This window comes from Moschus berezovskii, chromosome 27 (assembly GCF_049115385.1).
Source record: "Moschus berezovskii isolate FMDL1 chromosome 27, NW_MosBer_1.0, whole genome shotgun sequence".
NCBI classification, from domain to species: domain Eukaryota; kingdom Metazoa; phylum Chordata; class Mammalia; order Artiodactyla; family Moschidae; genus Moschus; species Moschus berezovskii.
Window position 1 is genome coordinate 8,424,774 of NC_142486.1, and position 6,063 is coordinate 8,430,836.

The 6,063-nt window shown below is 43.0% G+C and overlaps 1 long non-coding RNA gene across 1 annotated transcript; it reads right to left on the reverse strand.

The window, feature by feature from the left end:
- Nucleotides 1-2,215: 2,215 nt before the first annotated feature.
- Nucleotides 2,216-6,056, reverse strand: LOC148773628 (uncharacterized). Its single transcript, XR_016036649.1, has 2 exons — nucleotides 5,862-6,056; nucleotides 2,216-2,505 (listed from the first exon to the last, which is right to left on the reverse strand). It is a non-coding gene; the product is annotated as an uncharacterized LOC148773628 (long non-coding RNA).
- Between the last annotated feature and the right edge of the window lie 7 nt (nucleotides 6,057-6,063).

The following is a 6,063-nucleotide window of genomic DNA, read 5'->3' on the forward strand; positions in this document are numbered from 1 at the left end:
GCGAATAAGATATGCTCTGCTGCCTATGAAACAGGGACCAGATTCCCACACTGGGAACGCAGGTTTCTATCTTCCGGATTGCTGCCAGGCTGGAGAGTGGTGGGAGGAAAGCAAGTGAAAGTGCCACAGAGCGTTCCACCACTCTCAAACGGCTGCTTTCTGGACTTAGCATTTGTTTGGGTTTCGTAAATCTTCGATTGTTTTCCAGAGTTCTGATAAAGTTAGTTCTAATAGTTACTGCTTTGTTTTTTGATGTTTATGTGAGGGGATGGGAGCTTGAAGATGCCGCCTCTGCTATTTTGCTTATGTCAATCTTATGTTTTTAAAAGATTTAAATAACAAGGAAAAAATCATAAATATTTATCTATGTTACCATTTCTGATGCTCTCTGTTCCTTTATGTAGATGTAGATTTCCACATGGGATAATTTTCCTTGGGCCTGAAGGACATTCTTTAATTAACATTTCTTGTAGTTAGTCTGGTGGTGATGAAGATATTAAAAGGTAGTTTTCACTGGGATATAATTTTAATTTAGTTTTTTTCTTTCAGCAAAGTTGTTACTCTACTATCTTCTCAACTTGCATTGTTTCAACAAGAAATTTGGTATCATCTTTATCTTTGTTCCTCAAAAACACTCTTTTTTCTTTAGAATTTTATCTGTATTGTTGGTTTTGACAATTTGACTTTGATGTGACTTGTTATAGTTTTCTTTATATTTCTTGTACTTGGGATTGTGCTTCAGAATTGTGGGGGGTTTTTTAAAATTTTTTACTATGTTTGGAAAGTTTGGGGCCATTATTTCTTACATTTTTCCATATCACTATACTTAACTTTTTAAACATTTGAAATGTAATTATATTAATGACTTCTTTTTCTTTCTTGGCTGCACCGGGTCCTCGGTGCTGCTCGCAGGCTTTCTCCAGCTGTAAGCGGAGGCTGCTGTTCGTTGGAGTGCTTGGGCTTGTCACTGTGGTGCCTTCTCCTGTCGCGGAGCACAGCCTCTAGGTGCTCAGGCTCAGTAGCTGGAGCAGTAGTTGCCGCATGCGGGCTCAGTATTTGCAGCTCGTAGGCTCGAGCGCATGGGCTGCAAGAGCTTAGTTGCTCCACAGCACGTGGGGTCTTCCCAAACCAAGGATTGAACCCATGTCCCCTGCATTGGTAGGGGGTTAAGCACTGGACTGCCAGGGAAGTCCCTAAGGTAACTTTTAATGTCGTTCTTTGCTAGTTTTAACCTCTGTGTCCATTCTGGGTCAGTTTTGATTATTCTCCTTCTGACAGGCATGTTTCCCTGCTTATTTGTATGCCTGGTAATCTTTGGATGTCAGACATTGTGAAGTTTGCCTTGTGGAGTTCTGGTCACTTTTTATTCCTGTATGTTTTCTTGAACTTTGTTTTGGGATGCAGTTAAAAGTCCTTGGAAAAGTTTGATTCTTTTAGACTTTGCTTTTTGATCCATTAAGTAGGTTGAGAGCAGTGCTCAGTCTGAGGAGGATTATTTCCTCTGCTGAGGCAGCAGTGCCTTCCTGAGTATTCTACCCAGTGTCCTATGAATTATGCTTTTCCCAGTCTAGCCAGGGGAACAGATACCTTTCCTAGCCATTTTTTAGTGCCAGATCCTGTTTCCTCTAATGCTTTCTCTTTGGCTTTGGGTAATCTCCTCATAAACATATACTAACGAGTACTGTGTTGAATACTCAAGGAGAGAGCTCTGTAGACCTCTGGGATCCTGTTACAGTTCTCTTCTCTCTGGTATCCTTTTATTATTTTCTCTGAGCAACTTGGCATGTGGGATCTTAGTTCCCCAACCACAGATCGAACCCATGCCAGCACAGAGTCTTAACCACTGGACCACCTGGGAAGTCCCTGGTATTCTGTCTTTTAAACTTTACTGCTTTGGTAAACTCTTAGCTCCATCACCTCCATTTCAGATAGGCAGGGAACTGACAAACAGCCCAATGGACTCCCTGAATCCTTTCTGCTGTTTCAACTGGATGCCAAGGATGTTAAAAATGCCTTTATGGGATGCCTCCACTTTGGCATGGCCACGACTCCCTTGTCAATGCTCTTATCCAAGGACTGCTCTAACTCTGGTATCTCTGTTCCAATCTTAGCCCCATATAGTACCCACTTTCTGGTAAGCATCGGGTTGTCTCACTCTGCATATACAACCTGGCTGTATTATACAGGGTTCTCCAGAGAAACAGAGCCAATAAACTAGAGATAAACACACACATATTTATTACTAGGAAGAATTAGGAATTGGTTCATGTCATTATAGAAAACTGAGAAATTCCAAGATCTGTAGTCAGCAAGCTGGAGACCCAGGAGAGCTAATGGTGTAGTTCAGTCCAAGAAGCAGAAGAGCCAATAGTTGGAATTCTAGTCCAAATCCAAGTCTGAAAGCAGGAAAAGACTGATGTCCCAGCTCAAAGACAGGCAGAGAGAATTCTTTCTCATCCCTTTTGTTCTATTCAGACCTCTGGTGGATTGGTCTAGGCCCTCCCACTGTGGAAAGAGAAATCTCTTTACTCAGTCTACCAATTCAGACTTCATCTCATCCAGAAACACTCCCACAGACACACTGAAAAATGACGTTTAATGAAACATGCGGGCACCCCGTGGCACAGGCACGTTGAGACAAACTTAACCATCACAGCAGCATTCAGCCGTAGACCTGTGGGGCCCCACGCACAGACTCCCTGTCTGCACGGCCTCCTCCTTCTTGCTCAGCCCAGTGCTTTCCAGCCGTTCCAGTTGTTTCAGAGTCTGGCCTCTGCCTCCTGAGCCCAGTGGGTCTCCCTACCCTGCTTAGACTCTAGCGCAGTGCGATAGCTGGAGAAACTGTCCCCAGGTAGAGGAGCTAGATTGGGGGGACTCAGCTTATGAGTTTCTGCTCAGGGATCAGCCTTGTGCTTCCTGTTGTCCCCTGTCTGAAAACAGTTGCCTCAAAAATTGTGCCCATTTGTATAGTTGTCAATGGTCGGAGGACTACTGTGGCATCACTTAATCATGGTCAGATAGGTGGTTAATTTCCAACTTTTTTTATAGTATTTTGTTATCTGAATTATACCACTGTTCATCTGTTCTTGTGTTGGTCTACATTAGACATTTAGATGTATTTAAATAGTCAGTTACACAAATGAGGCTGCAGTGACTATCTTTGTACCCAGAAATGGAACTGCAGGGTCATGACATACATTATTTCTTCAACTTTATGTGATATTGCCAAACTGCTCTCCAAATTATATTGTTCTACACATCCACACACAGCACACAGATTCCCTTTGTTCCACATCCTTGCCAAACTGGATCTTGTTGAACTATTACATTTTTCCACTTTTGCAAATAAATGCCAGATGTTAACCTTGTTACACTGATGTGCTTGAATGAGTGCTCAGTTGCTTCAGTCACATCTGACTCTGTGGGACCCTATGGACTGTAGCCCAGGCTCCTCTGTCCATGGGGATTCTCCAGGCAAGAATACTGGGGTGGGTTGCAATGCCCTCCTCCAGGGGATCTTCCCGACCCAGGGATTGAACCCACGTCTCTTATGTCTCCTGCCAGGTGGGTTATTTACCACTAGTGCCACCTCAGAAGCCCTGTTATAGCAATAAACCCTTCTTAAATTACCAGTAAGATTAAAAATATATGTGTGTGTATGTACATACATATATACACACACATACATGTACTTATGTATATATTTATTATTGGCTATTTGGATTTCCTATTCAGTAAATTGCATTTGATATCACTGTCCTTCTAAACATTTGAGTCATCTTTTTGTTACTGATTCGTTTCTAATAATCCTTTAGGATTATTATTCGTTACTAATCCTTTTTTGGTTATGTGAGTTAGAATCATGTTTTCCTAGTGACTTAATATAGAAGTATTAAGTTTTAATGTAGTTCTATTCATCTGTATTTTACTAGCTGATTTGTGCTTTGAGTGTGCTCATTTCTTTAACCTCCGAACACTGGGGTGCCCAGCACTTGGGCCTTGAACCTCTTTATTCACATTAATTCCTAAAAAATCTTATGGCTTTTACCTCTCTGGAACACCAATAATACATGATAATTTAAAAGACCCTTGCTGAGCTATTAATAAATCCATCTTTCTTCTTCCCTTATTATTGGAAGTTTCTTGAATGGGAAGTCTGTATCCATTGCCTCCATTTCCTCATCTTCCATTCAGTGTTTAGCCCACTGCAGCTTGGCTTTTGTCCCACTCTTCCACCTATACTATTGAGCTTTTTTTTTCTCTTTTCTTGTTTTGGTCATGCACCGCAACTTATGGGATCTTAGTTTCCCGATCATTGAAAGCACAGAGTCCTAACCACTGGACCTGCAGAGAATTCCCAGGATTTTTTTCTTAAGTAACACAGCCCACACTCTTTCCTTCTCAAGTGAAGTTCTTTATGGAATCACAGTATATTAAACAGATAGAAACAGAATTGCACTGGCTATGGGCTGGGGAAGAGAACTGCTTGCTTTTCTCATGTCTCCACGATGCTCCAGAGGCCTCTTTTCGGAGCGCCTCCAGTCTTTCCAGCCTCCCTGTTGCCCTAAACAGCCTAATATCCAGCCATAACAAACTGTCTGCAGACTCTTGTGTCAAGCTCCTGTCTCTGTGCTTCTGCAAAACACTTCTTGAACCTGCTTTCAGCCACTTCTCTCGACTCAAGTAGCACCTCCAACCCATCTTCCCCTTTATCTTTTCTTCCTCTTTATGCCTCTGTTATCGCAGTTACCACAATGAATCATCCCTTTCTACTTAACATTTTTCTTCCGAACTGAACCGGGGGCTTATAAAGATGAGAGACCTTGTTTCCCCCCATTAATCTCTTTAATGTATCTCAGTAGTAGAATGAATAAATCAGTGAGTGAGTGGCTGAGGAAGCGGAGCCAGGCCAAAGCCTGAATTGGCAGACCACCAAGTTGTTTTTTAAACAGTTCTTACTAAGATATAATTTAAATACCATACAATTCACAGGGCTGAGCAACATCACTCTAATTTTTAAACATCTTTGTCACCCCCAAAAGGAAACTCTACCCTTTAACATCACTCTCCATGCCCTGACCCAGTCCTCGACAAACATTAATCTACTTTCTTAGGCCACCAAACTTAACACAGGTAAATTGATCACAAATCCTAAAAATCTACCCGGTTCTGAGGATAATGGGAAATTTGGTAGGTAACTGCCCCAATTTATGGGGCTTCCATGGTGGTTCAGATGGTAAAGAATCTGCCTGCAATGCAGGATACCCATGGACTAAGGAGGCTGATGGGCTTCGTTCCATGGACTCCCAGAGAGTTGGACACAACACTTTTAATTTTGCCCCCATTTATAAATGTGTACTGCAGAAACGCAAACTTATTTTATTACAGCTTGAGGTCTGATCTGCAGTTTATTAGACTGTTAGCCTCTTTAATCGAGAATTTACTAGTACTGCTTGCGGTGCTCAGTCGTGTCCGACTCTTTGCGACCCCATGGACTGTAGCCTGCCAGACTCCTCTGTCCATGGGTTTTCCAGGCAAGAATACTGGAGTGGGTTGCCATTTCCTCCTCCAGGGAATCTTTCTGACCCAGGGATAGAACCCTCGTCTCTTGCATTGCAGGCGGATTCTTTACCAATGAGCCGTCAGGGAAGCCCGTCTGTTGGTACTAGATCCACCTTTAAGGAGGATGGTTAGTGTTGGCCTTGCTGCTTCTTATTGCTGTTAAAGTCAGCTCCCTTTAGCAGTTTATACTTTGGCAGAAAACAGAGTAACTGAAAAAACTCTCAACCTCAGGTAGCACTTGTGAAGAGTGGCTGATAACCTCTAATAGGGTGTTTAACTTTCTAGGAAATAAACATTACGTGAGTAGTCGTTTTCCGGCGCTTTTATTCTTAACGCGATTCTTCCGAAAGGCTCATCCCTGGCTGGGTGCTGGGCGGACAGGCGGGAGACGTCAAGAATCAGAACTCGCTGTTTCGCCAGGCGGCATTTTCTGAAACGGGTCGGGTCTAGCGCTGCCAGGCAGGAGCGTTTCCCGTCGCAGTCGCGCGTCCGCGTCGCGTG